Below are 13,979 nucleotides of genomic sequence, written 5' to 3'. Positions count from 1 at the left end.
ACGACCGATATTTTAATTCATTACTACCGATAAACACGCAACCGATTAAAGATGAAAGGACCGACGGGGAAATTTTCGAGGACTAAAAGCTACCGATAATTTCTAACCAATAAAAAAAGTCTGTCAAATATATGAAAGTATAAATGTTAATGGTGAAATAGTTACTTTTGTAATTGCGCATGGTCTTTTTTCTTCTGGTGAAATGGATTTTCATATATGCTTTTCGTCACTAGTAGGATTTACTTTTCACCACTCCTTCTGAACATCTGAACCATTAAACGTAAATAAAAATACTGCCCTGGCCAAATATCGAACCACCGACACCAAAACCCCAATGCTTATCGAGCAACACCTCTAACCATTCGGCTATTGAGACATATAATCGATGTGAACCAATTTTTGAAGCGTACATAAATGCAGTCTACTTGATCGTTCATACCATATTTCGTTCATACAGTAGAATGTATTCTAAAAGTAGAGTTATGTTTTGCATTTCAAAAGTTCATTTTTCGCAGCTGGTTGCAGAAAACGTTGTATGTAACACGTTGCGAAAGTGGCAGTTTTTGTCCACGATGTGGTTATCAAACTCGCTTCGCTGAACCAACTAGTTGCATCAATTACTATTATATATCTGTTGTGGACGGTATATTTTAGGCAATTTCAGTTCTTTATTTAGAAACACTAACGTCAATCACTGGGTCAGTATGAAATAGTTGTTTGTATCTTGCCTTACGTGGCTTCCTAACCTTTCGGTTCGAGCTTGGAAAAGTGTAAAGTTCTAAACAAGGACGCAATGTACTATTTGAAAAAGTCTATTTCTCGTCTGCGTTGTGAAATAGTGCATTACTGCTATAAGGCTGTATATAAGAGACGTGTACGTATACGAGAGCTTGCGCGAGTATAAGTACGAGTTTCTTATATACAGCCTTGTATCAGTGAGGTATTTTATCGCAGTAGGCAAACATCTCTTTTTCTAGTGATATAATTTTGCTTGCACAATCTTTAGCTCTCCAGGGTAAAATTGTTTACTCTTATGTACGTCGTGTATATCCCTATAAATTCATTTCTTTTTAAAAAAAATTTTTGGGATGCAAAATCTTGTGAAAGATGCCTACAGGATGCAGCAAAGATGCAAGCTGGGACAACAGGTATCCCAGTCGGTCTCATCGGGATATAGTGCACAATACACTCCGTATGCGATAAAAGTATTTACAGTAAGTTGTAGTAAGTGGCAACTTTACCCCATCCTTGGTTGTCAGGGGGAACTTTGACATTTAGACTTGAAAGCTCCTAAAGTCCTGTCATGTCCTAAAGTATCAAAATTGGCAATATCTTTCTATAGAATTTATTGACAGAGTAGATTTTTCTAACTGAAAACATACGTGATGTCTCAGCCTTCTAGAACCGAAATGCATAGCTTAACGGCTGAGCAAAAGTTATTCCATCGTAGGAAAGTGAAAATGTTTCAACGACGAAATGGGAATATGGCTGGCGTTCAACTTCAGTCATTACACGGCAACGTAGTCTTTAATCTGAAATCCCATGCCACTTTTATACCTTACTAAAGCATTAAAATCCCCTATCGACAGTTCGCAAATGGAAAATGCCAGCCGTGCGTGTGTGTCTCTTTAATTTTTTTTCCCAAATCTTTAACCGAATGGCAACCGAGGTGCGAACACATTATGCCTAACGATAATGTCATTTCATGAAAATTTATTTATATTTTTTTGTGTGTATACTATATGGCCCAAATTCACTCCATTATAAATGTGATCAAGTCGTCGACGGTATATGTTGTCACATCTTATAATATCTCATCTGCATGTAATGTGCGTAACATTCATTTCATCGAACCCATCAATACGTTGTTGTACACAATCCAATCCTTATTATTTTGTTTAATTCCATACACGCTAAACCATATATCCATGAAGGAAGAAGAAGAAGAAGAAGAAAAAAAAACTCTTTTAGCCCCCGCACCATATTTCGCCTCATTCACCATACATATCTAATAAAATCAACGAAAATATATTAGGATATAATGCGTAACATGGTACAAAGCATGTTATTCAAATTAGATGTAAATCTTCTTTCGAACTTGAGCGTTTTCCGACTTAATATTGTGTATGTGCGCTCCTTAAAAAATCTCATTACAATTCGAGGAATATTTAGGCGCACATGGAAATAATTTTCTGTTAACATGTTGTTATTCAAAAAATATAGCTTGAACTGAGGAGGAGAAGCAAGAAGAAGAAGAAAAAATTGTATTATATTTTACATGGGGTTACGTTTTCAATATTGATATGATTTTCAAGAAATTACTGGGAGGAAAAACCAATGTACAATTTGTAACGCGAAAAGGAAACATACGTGGGAGCATTTTTTCTTCTTCGAACTTTTTTTTAAAACTCTGATCACGATTTCCTAATTACTAGTTATCTATACAACCGTGTGATAAGGTCGGATAAAATAGGCATGGAATTTCTGGTAGTATGTACAAAAGTGTAAAGGTCTTTTAACAAAGACTTCTCCACAATTCCATAAAATTCCATGGATGCATTTGTTTCAATTTGGTGGAATCGCTTCTTTGTGACTGCGATAACGACGTGAATCAATCGATGAATCATATTCTCAACTATTGTCGAAGTCGCCGTTTCGAACATGGTTTGGAAGCATTGCATCAAGCCTCGTCAGAATCCATAGAGTGGTTAAAAATTTTTAACATTTAAATTTGAAGTGAATCAGTTTTCTGAACTTGACTTTTAACTAAATTATTTTTATAACGAAAAACCGAACTGAAAAAAAACCATACGATAAATCTGTTACAGACGGTTGTCATCTGTTATCGACAACGACAGCCACATCAATAATAAACGACAAGATTTATCTAATGAGGTCTTATATAGCAAAAATTATGTTCTAAACAAATGAAGTAACAGATTTCTAAAATCAATATCTGAAAATCTTCAATCAAATGAAGTAATAGATCAGATATAGTAAGAATGTTAATATGCTTGCCGTGTGTGACAGGTTAATAAACAAAGACTTATTATCGTAATATAAGAAATATTAACTTCAAGATTTTTAATATTTAAGCCAAACTTACGGTATGTTCGTTTAACTTCTCATGTCACACGAATATATGAATTTCCAATACAAAACGTACGACAAGAATATTACGCTATTACAATTGAAATACGGGTCTGTGTTTTTGGCATTTTGTACATGCTCCAAGAATATGAAACATTGTCCATGTATCATATTCGGTGTACAGGACAATGATGTTTGCAAAAATCGAATAAACATGTTCTCTTTTAATGCATTTCATCATGAAATTGCAATGCAATCAACGCACTTCAAGCATGAGTCGTACTCTAATTATGGTACTGAAACTTGACTGTGTGTCATACCACTGTGAAACACTGTTAAAAACCATTTCATACAAAATATTACTCTACTTGGAAGCTGTCGACTCTGATCGCTTTTGTTATAAAACTTTTAGGGAAATGCTGATTGCAGATACTGGCAAATTTCGTTGACAAAACGTTTTAGGAGAATTGTAGATTTTGAGGATTTTGTGATGAAAGATTTCTCGTTTTCGAAAATGTTCAAAGGATTTTCGGAGGATTTATTTTCGGTTTTGAGACAGTATTTTCTAGTTTATCCGCCCCTCGGGAAATACTGTTTGGAAACTAAGGCTCAAATGTAATCGATTTTTGCTTTTATTACATTTCCATTGCATTTCGAATGAAATGACTAGTTAGCCAGCGTTCAATTTTTTTTTAATGAACGTCACTGCTCTGACATTTTATGATGGCTGTTATTATCTAAGTATTTACTTGCCTACGAACGTCCCTTTTTTGACATTTATTCTGTATTTACAGTGTACAGACCAATTAACTTGACGAATACATTTACCAGGTGTGTTGTCCTAATTTCACTTTTCTGAATGTGATTTCTATATTACGCTATGCATGAAAGAGAAAGTGCTTGGGTCCTTAGACTAGGTTTCTTGGGGTGGGACGAACCCAGTACCTAAGCGTCTGTTGTTGTGCTTAGCTTTTTCTTCTGATTGGACACACTGATTTAAGTGAAATCCGAACCACTGTTGTGTAGTATACCAGTTTACACTGAAAACTTCTATTTTTATAGCTGAATGAATACGGTCGTTTCGTGAACTTTTGTACTGAAAAGTACAACAGCAGCGTTACATTCGATGACAAGTGGTGAAAACGTTAACAAAACATATGCTCAATGTATTCTGAGCGGGTCTAAAAATTGTCGTTTAACCCAGAGCTGTTTGAACTGTTAGAACTACTAGGAATGCCAATGAGCTACGGTTGGTCGAGAAGAACTATTAAAGCGGTGCGAAAAGTTACCAGCTCGCAAATCAACTTTCATATCATAGTTTGGAAATTCAGAAAATCTCTTCCTTTTATGCAATAATGTCACGCCTACATAGCCATAGAATTTGGACTTAAAAAGTGCCAACTCCATGTCTTAAACTGAAACTATCTGACCCACGCCGAAGTCTAATGTGTCAAACATCGACCACAATGTACATCTGCAATTAATCAAATAGACAATCATGATGTTCTGAAGTGTATATGCATCGTTCACACAAAACGTTTTTCCATTGTGCGAATACAATTGCTCACAACTTCAGTACACATATGCCTTTGCTAGCACTTATTATGGATATGGATATAACATACAAATGACATACCACACATATCCATACACTTATGGAGAATATAAATTTGATATCAATGAAAATATTTGGTGGTTATGTAGGTCGTACGGTATGTTATACATGATACATGTATAAGATACACAGGGAACAACTTGTATCATACACCGAAAACACTGAATAAAATCCATAATGCCAAAATCAAGATGGGTATTCCCCCATGACATGGGTTTGACATTTTTCTGTCTATTAAATGAATGCCGAGATAGATCTTTGTTTTTCCATATAATTCACTCCGTTTCGATTTCTATAGAAATTTGAACTAGAAAATAACTCCTCTCTCCCATTCGGTTTTTTTTTCTGTATTCTTCTTTCGATAAAACATTTTCGCAGCGCATACATATATGAGTGAGTATGTGTATAAATGAAAATTGTTAATATCCATTGAATAATTTATTATTATAGATGTTTGCCTTGGCATATTGTTGAATATCCACCCAGAGGATATCACTGTGGATTGTGTGTTATGTATATAGACCGTACGGTTTAGTGGTCGGTTATATATGTCAGAGCCATCAAAATAATGCATGTCTGACTAATAAATTTCGAGACATTTTATTTTCCTTTAGATATGTTGTACAATAGTATCACTTGATGGTGAGGGGTGAACAGTTTAGTTGTTGATGGCTATCAAGAATAGATGTAGGACTTTGACATTTTGGTAATGATTTCGATCCGTTGAAAGTTATTTTACACAGACCAACAAAAAAATGGTTTTGTGTATAGCTTTCAGAAGACCACAAAATCGTGTTGAGGAATGTTTACTTCTCAGCTAATATTTGGTCGAATTCAAATTGAACTGGGAAGAGTTATTTTACATGTCACAAACATATGCCCGTTTTTCTATGTTTGTTATATACTTTTTGTCAATTTGTTCGTCAATTTCACAGCAACGTCATATTCTTATTAGACAGTAGCAATGAAATAAATTATTTATGGCAAAATATGGAACCTCAGTCGGTCTGCAGATGTGCAACAATTGTTTTTCAGTACTTCATTCTTTGCCTCACACGGAGTATATTTTTGGTAAGAGGAAACTAAGCATTATTTCATGGTGTAACAATAACTTCTGGTAAATATCTATGGAATGTACAAGATTCATACAACATTCTAAACTTCTCTATTTGACAGTTTTTCAAGACTTTTAAAAGTCATCGATGTTCACAGTCAAAGCTATTTTGGCGAAGAATCTGTTAATGCCAATCGATTCCAAACACATTTAAAAACATTTTGGTCCAAAAAAATGTGAAAAACCACCTAAAACAGCAAAGATATCTCAATATTAGTTTTCATTTCCATACTAAATCGCAAAATAGAAAAACTGACAGATCGTAACAAAGTAGAAAAAAGCTCTCTCTCTCTCTGACGTAAAAATTTATACGACTAATGGCGTGGATTGTAGCGCTTATCATTTATAATAGTTCCGATGTCGCGTCACTTTGATACTTGCCATATGAGTATCAAGCAGACACTATTTTTGGAAATACATTTTTAACGCATTTTCTTTAATTTTCAGGAAAATTTGGGAAAATGTGTTAAGAACTAGAGAAATATGGGAAAATGTAATCCGAGCTAAAATCGAATTGCTGAATCCCACCAAGCGATCCAAAAAAATTTGAAAGCGCTACTGATGAACGAAACCAATACTCTTTCTAGGGTGGCGGGACATTTCCACACCTTCAATATCGTCAGGAACGATATTATCGTTTTTTTGGACGATACTATCGTCTAAAAAACGATACTATCGTCTAAAAAACGATAATATCGTTTTTAGACGATAGTATCGTCCAAAAAAACGATATTATCGTCCAAAAAATTTTCATCCAGGACGATAATATCGTCTAAATTGAAAAATTCTAAAATATTGTCTGGACGATAGTATCGTTTTATTGTCGATATTATCGTTCAAAAAACGATATTATCGTTTTCTGGACGATATTACCGTTCTAGAAAATCTAATGGATATTTTCGTTTTATGTACGATAATATCGTCCAAAACGGTAATATCGTCCTGCCTGGGCGATATTATCGTTTTCTTAAACGATAATATCGTCCAGGACGATACTATCATTTAAAAAAACGATAATATCGCCCAGGACGATATTATCGTTTAGTTTTGGGTGGTAATATTGTCCAGGACTCAATTTTACTCAGAGGTGCAGCAAGAACCGAATTCTCTTCCAAAATATCGAAAAACAATTGTCAGAGGAAATCACCTACACATCAGTGTTTAAAAAAGGCGTTTAGTTCGTCCCTAAATAATTCATCTTTTTACGAAATGAATACCAACTTTGATTGTACATAAAAAGCGTTTTAACACGCCGAGCGATTCGGCCCATTGCCCCGGAGCGAAGCGGAGGGCCGAAATGCGAGCCGGGCGCCGGAACGTTGTCGGAACTTAGGAGTTAATTTTTTTTCTCGCATCGTCTCATAATTAGTCTGTGTAATTTTTCTATATAAAATTTAAATTTACGGAACCAAATGAACCAATTTTTAATATATATTTGCCGTCTATAAAAAGGTGTTTATCTACAAGATTTTGTGTTTCGTCTTCAACAACCATCCAGAACGATAATATCGCCCAGGACGATATTATCGTCTAGAATTTTTATTTTAAATAAATTAAAAACGAAATTATCGTCCCAAAAATTATCGACCAGGACGATAATATCGTCCAAAATAACGATAAATTTGTTCAGAAAAAGAAAATAACGATAATACCGTCCAGCGGATATTTTCATCCAGGACGATATTATCGTCAAAAAAACGATATTATCGTTTTTTGAACGATAATATCGTTTTTTAGACGATAGTATCATCAAAAAAACGATAGTATCATCCAAAAAAACGATATTATCGTTTAAAAACGATATTACCGTTTTTGTAAACGATAATATCGTCAAGAAAACGATAATATCGTCCTGAAAATATTTTAAAATTTATAATTTTAGACGATATTATCGTCCTGGATGAAATTTTTTTGGACGATAATATCGTTTTTTAGACGATAGTATCGTCTAAAAAACGATACTATCATTTTTAAGACGATACTATCGTCTAAAAAACGATAATATCGTTCCTGACGATATTGACCGTGTAGTTATGTCGCCTCATCTCTTTCTAGCAAACAAACTCTCAGCTCTTTGTGTCAAATTCACACCTTTTTCTTTGTACAAACACTAAATGTAAATTCCAAAGGCTACTTGATTCTTTCACCACCTGTTTGCTGGAGATAGTATTGGCGAAACTTATCTCACGCTCGCAGATGAAGATTTCTAACTTCAAAACATTGCTACACAACGGTAATAACATAAGCAGACAGTCAACAATGTTATTAAGTTTGTGATGTGAAGAGGACACTTGAAATACACAATCGTATAATCCTTACTGTCCCTCTTTAAATCCTAATTTGCTTGGCAATATTTACTGGAATAGAACGATTTGTCCACTTTTACGACGAGTACCCTTCAGATCAATCTGGTATACACAATCGGGTGCAACCTTTATTGCCACATTGGTATGCCACACTGAAGACTCTTCTCAAAATTAAGATACTAAAAATGTCTTTGATGATGGGGACGAGAAAAAAAAAAATATCTCCAGACCATTATATATAGGTCGTATAGCTGGTATAGCAGCTTTTATTCATAAATCCGAAACAATTTCTAATATTCCCGTGAGACGGTCCTGTCAACCGCTTTCAATACACAATAAAAACTGAAAATTTTCGTAAAATAAATGAAGAAACCGCATCGCTTTGTTCGGCTATAAGAATATAGATAAATTTTGTGATGACAACAAATTTTCGTTTTCTTCTTTTTTTGTATTATTTTATATTCCCAAACAATTTTATCTCTATTTAACAGCTCTTCGCCAAAACATCATATATACCATTGATGACAACATAAAACCACTTTATATTTTAACATTTAAGCGGCTTTGTGGACGGACGTGTTGCCATTGAAAATTGTTCACTTTACTATCAGAATGTGCATGATGGATTGTGCTGTTCACAAGGTGACAGTGTCAGTGTGGCGACTTTAAGAGCAATGATAAACGCGTGATCTTGGTCTCCAACCCAGTAAAAAATTGCAATATGTGCAAACACACTCAATATAACGAGGTAGATGCGCAAATGGCACACGACTTTCGGTCATAATTCTTGTGCTTTTCAGAAATTTCGAAAACTTTAAGCTTCTTTGGATTCCATTGGAAAAAGTAATATATGCGTAGGATACAAAAGAAGCTTAAAGCTATCGAAAGCTCTTTTAAACCAAGACACAAATGCGATACGGTATTTTGGCTTAACACCACACTCCGAATAATCATCTGTTAAGAATTTTTAGTTTCATTGATGAAAGTCCTTTGCGCACTTATGCTGTTAACTTTTCCGTTGACTTGACAGTTTGTTTAAACAATGAAAACTCCGACACTTTTCTATTTTTTGAACGACCTGTCAAGTAAGCGAAGAGCTAAACGGAGAAGGTGCGCGACAGCCTCAAATCCGAACCGTGACGAATTTGAATTCCAAGCGCTCATGGGTGATAATTTTAGTTTTTTGTGTCAGTTTATGTGCTCAGGGAATCATTGCTCTTAAATAATTTTTTTTTCTGCCCACAAAAAAAGCTTTCTCTCACTTTTCCCATATTTAGCTCTTTTTCCAATTTTCCCTACGCCTTCTCTCTGTGACTTTCGTTGTGCTCGTATAGTTATTTATATTGTGCACAATTCCGATGTAATAACTGTACCGAATATTATTGCCGAAGCATTTTATGTGCGATTTTTCGAATAAAATAAAGCTGACACACATGAATGAAAGTGGATATCGTAACGAATATAATATCCGCAGAAATGCTAGAAATCTTGTGATGTTATTGGAACGTATAAATATTGGATTAAAGGTGCCCTTCTACCAATAAAATATATTGAAGATGAAAAAAAATTAAATTACGTAATGCTCTTTGATAGAATCAAAATTTGTTGCTCGAAGCAATTTGCAGGATAAAAAAAATAGCACCATTCGCAACGGAGCTAAAGAATGTTTTAGACGTAATACCTACAATAATGATGGTTTTGATACCGGTTTAAAAGTTTGTTTATTAAGAATAGTAGGACAGAATTCGAATTTGTGACGCCAGGTCCAGACCATCGAAGTCTCCAGTAGCACCGCTACGGTGCACTGAGTAAAAGGAAATTTAGCTTATACTGACAGCACGTATTTAATACGTGCTGAATGTATTCAATACGTGCTGTACGTATTCAATACGTGATGTACGTATTCAATACTTGCTGTACGTATTCAATACGTGCTGTACGTATTCAATACGTGCTGTACGTATTCAATACGTGCTGTACGTATTCAATACGTGCTGTACGTATTCAATACGTGCTGTACGTATTCAATACGTGCTGTACGTATTCAATACTTGCTGTACGTATTCAATACGTGCTGTACGTATTCAATACGTGCTGTACGTATTCAATACGTGCTGCATGTATTTAATACGTGCTGTATGTATTCAGTACGTGCTGAATGTATTCAATACGTGCTGTACGTATTCAATACGTGCTGTACGTATTCAATACGTGCTGTACGTATTCAATACGTGCTGTACGTATTCAATACGTGCTGTACGTATTCAATACGTGCTGTACGTATTCAATACGTGCTGTATGTATTCAGTACGTGTTGTATGTATTCAATACGTGCTGTGTGTATTGAATACGTGTTGTATGTATTGAATACGTGCTGCATATATTCAATACGTCCTGCATGTGTTTAATTCGTTGGACACGTCTCAAGTATTTGATGCGAACTCTTAATATTATCGTAAGATGCTTCAAATCCTCGATCGGATCAATTTTTTCCCCACAATTATAAATCTCAAACTAAGGCAGATGGTAATTTAGTTTGTTATTTTGAATTACAGCGAATGACGAGACCAACAAACTTTTCTGGTTACATATTTCTTCGCACATCTCCCACTATAATTAAAGTCACTCCATAACGACGAACAACATTACGTACTAAACTCAATGCATGAATATATATATATAAGATACATCATCAATAAAACCGCAATTTCAACATCACCTATATCTTACCAATCGTATCCTCTCGTGCTGCCGTAGACTTTGCATAATATATTTGGGGTTTTCTCTTGGCTGTTTGTAACGAACAGTGTTGGTCTTGAATGTAAACGGTACGCTTTGCATTATCAAGTCATGTAGTTCAGTCAGTTAATTGCACAATCGGATCTTGTAAGAACTTTTTCTTGTCAAAGGGTGAAAAGTTATCTAAAATGTCGGCTGATTGCTCATTTGGATTGATTTTTTTTTGGTAGATCAGGTTGATTGATAGATTCTGGTTTTTCAGAAATCTATTTCGATGCGTGCGAGTGTGTCATGATTGACTCAGGGAACTGTAATTTATCCATCAAGTTTTAATCTACTTCTTACACCTCTTACACGCAACTAAACGATTCAGTAATGCAGTACTACTGTTGAAAAGGTCTTATACTTACCCTGCAATAAAATATATTTTCTTTTTAATAAAATGTCTCTCTCTCGCTTTCAGTGAATGTTGCTGTAAATGCTGTTATTTAGGAGCATTTATGCCATTTTTACGTATTTCATTCGTTTCTAGCTCTAGCCACACAAATTGAACAGGTTGCAGTCTATCGACAGTTCGTAATGGATTACTTTTCGTTATTTCAATTTAGTGTTTTTACCATGGTGCTTCACTTGTCGGTGTGTTGGCTACGTGTGATAGAGGGCGATGTTAAGTGTGGTAAAAGTGGTCGAAGAATCAATAAATTGCATGAGCTTAACAGTTCAACATTCACGGAAGTTGCATTGATTTTACTTTAGAAAGTTGAACTACTTTTAATTGGACAATAACATATGACAACCTTAGATTTACTCAGCATTGAAACCAAGGATAACAGCCATTATTTCTCTTACAAATGGCAATCACACCACGGTGTAATGAATCCGTTACATGATCTGTTGTTTAAACAATCTTCGAATATTGTAGGCAATAGTAGATCACATCGGATGCTCTGACAGTAATTCAACGCATGAAGCAAAAATTTTGTGACAAAAGCAAACTCACAAGAGCTTTTTTTGAGCAACCAGCTCGGTAACTGTATTTTCGACAAGTGTAGGGTTTGTTTATCCGAGCCGAAAGCAAAAACTTTACTTGTCGCAAAACAGCTACCGAAGACAGTTGCTAGAAAACATACACTTCAGGTTGTTTGTGAGTTAATGGTATATGTAGCTCGGCATCCAATGTAATCCGGTTCATTGCGTGTCTCTTCCGAAAGTTGAATGTAACAAACGGACTAACAAAAATAAATCGAAAATATTCTTCATGAAATGGATCATTTTCGCGGGGTCAATTTTCACACGGGCAATCTTTTGCTTCATTAGCTGAAGCCCATCACCTATTTTTGTCGCTGTTGTCGATAACAGATGACACACTGTGTCTGAGAAGGCTTTTGGATCTAGCTCCAGGTCTATTACTCTGTGAAATATCGAGAAGATGTATAGGTACCTTGCATAGAAAGCGAAATTTGTTCTCTGTAACTAACAAGGATTTGTAACTCTGAAAAACTAATATTATCGAGAAGTCGTTACTCTCGCGGATACACATGGACACCCCTCTGATATACTTAATAACCACGCCTGACGGGTTAATCTATCTGCATCTGGATTGTGCACCGAAATTAACGAAATCTTAAGCAAACAGTAAACCTTGTGTCCTTTAATATTTTATGTTTCGTGTCGCCTTAAATTTGTGTGCGTTTGCTGACGCACCAGTAAATAAATATATTTTTTTTTTCGTCTTTACAATACTTCTACAGCAAAAGATTCCTCCCTTCAATACCTAATTAATGGAAAATAAAGGAAAAATAAATAAATTTCCCGAAAGTTCTAAACAAAAAAGTTTACTAAACAATTAAGGTCCATTTGGCTTCGCCCGTGCAATACAAGAGATTTAAATAACATTAAAAAAGTTCCTAATTTAACCTTCTCACAATAAAAATAATTCCACACAAAAAAAAACTTTCCATAAATTCGAAATTTTGTAAGAAAAATTATTACGTATTTTGTAACACATTATCATCCTAGTCTAGAGCTTCTAAAATATATATTGCAGGCAACAAAACATTTTTTTAGAGAAAAAAAAAAGTTTTTCATCAGTGGAAAATGGTTATTGGCGGCGTTGAAGGTGGAGGAGTAGAGAAGGGAAGGAAAAAAAAGTTTGCCAAAGAAATATACCAATATACGAAGACCATACATACACACATATATCTCGCCATGCCTCTATCTGTCTCCCATTCCGAACACCATCAGTGCATGTGAAATGCTCTGGGTACATGTTCTGATGGTATTTCGATGTGGGTAGTATATAGGTTGAGAGAACCAGCAATATCAGTTAAATATATGGCATCCCCCATTTATTTTGCTTTATGTGTGTCCATTAAAACTTTTGCAGAACCTTTGCTTACAAATAAATTCAAATTCATGGTAAATTTATACTTTTTTTTCGCTTAATTTTTTTTTTATTTTTAAAAGCATTTTTAAGATAAATATTTGTTACAGTTTGTTTCAAATTTCAGTGAATAAATATAGAGATTTGGTTTAGAGATATCGTGCAATTGTTTAAAAGATGAAAATTGCAATTTTTTTTTTTCGTTCTTCTTCCTTTACTTTTTTTCACAGAATTCAAAGTTTTACACAGCAAATGGCAAACAAAGTGGTAGGCAATGCAAGACCCGTACGACATATACGACAAAACAGATAAAAATACTCGTAAAACTGTCATCCAAATAAAAAGGCAATAAGAGTATATTTTTGGAATTAAATTCATAAACACAGTCGACGTCAGTGCAATTTAGACATAAATTTGCCACAGATGTTTTTCAGCTGGTCCACTAAAGTGCATATTCGTCTTATTATACTTATGTAAAATAGCTGGCCAAAACCGTTTAAAGACGTATGAGCAGTTTTGTTTGTATGAATGCACCAGCTGAGAATCAGCTGAAGCAAATTTATGTTTAAATTTTATTGACGTTTATTGTAAACTTTCAGTAATCAAACATATTCTAGGAATTTTTAAGAATTTGTTTCCAAAAGTATGCCGTGCAATAGCAGGGCCTGTTTTCAGGAATGTTATTCTTAAAAATTGCAGAACATTCTTAAAAAATTCCTAAATACAAATTAC

At 34.6% G+C, this 13,979-nt stretch overlaps 1 long non-coding RNA gene across 1 annotated transcript; it reads left to right on the top strand.

The window, feature by feature from the left end:
• Positions 1-273: 273 nt before the first annotated feature.
• LOC119069759 lies at positions 274-11,105 on the top strand. The gene is made up of 3 exons (XR_005086401.1): positions 274-577; positions 871-872; positions 11,095-11,105. It is a non-coding gene; the product is annotated as an uncharacterized LOC119069759 (long non-coding RNA).
• The last annotated feature ends 2,874 nt before the right edge of the window (positions 11,106-13,979 follow it).

This window comes from Bradysia coprophila, assembly GCF_014529535.1.
Source record: "Bradysia coprophila strain Holo2 chromosome X unlocalized genomic scaffold, BU_Bcop_v1 contig_39, whole genome shotgun sequence".
Taxonomy (NCBI): domain Eukaryota; kingdom Metazoa; phylum Arthropoda; class Insecta; order Diptera; family Sciaridae; genus Bradysia; species Bradysia coprophila.
The sequence above is the reverse complement of the archived record's forward strand: the minus strand, read 5'-3'. Positions and strand labels throughout refer to the sequence as shown.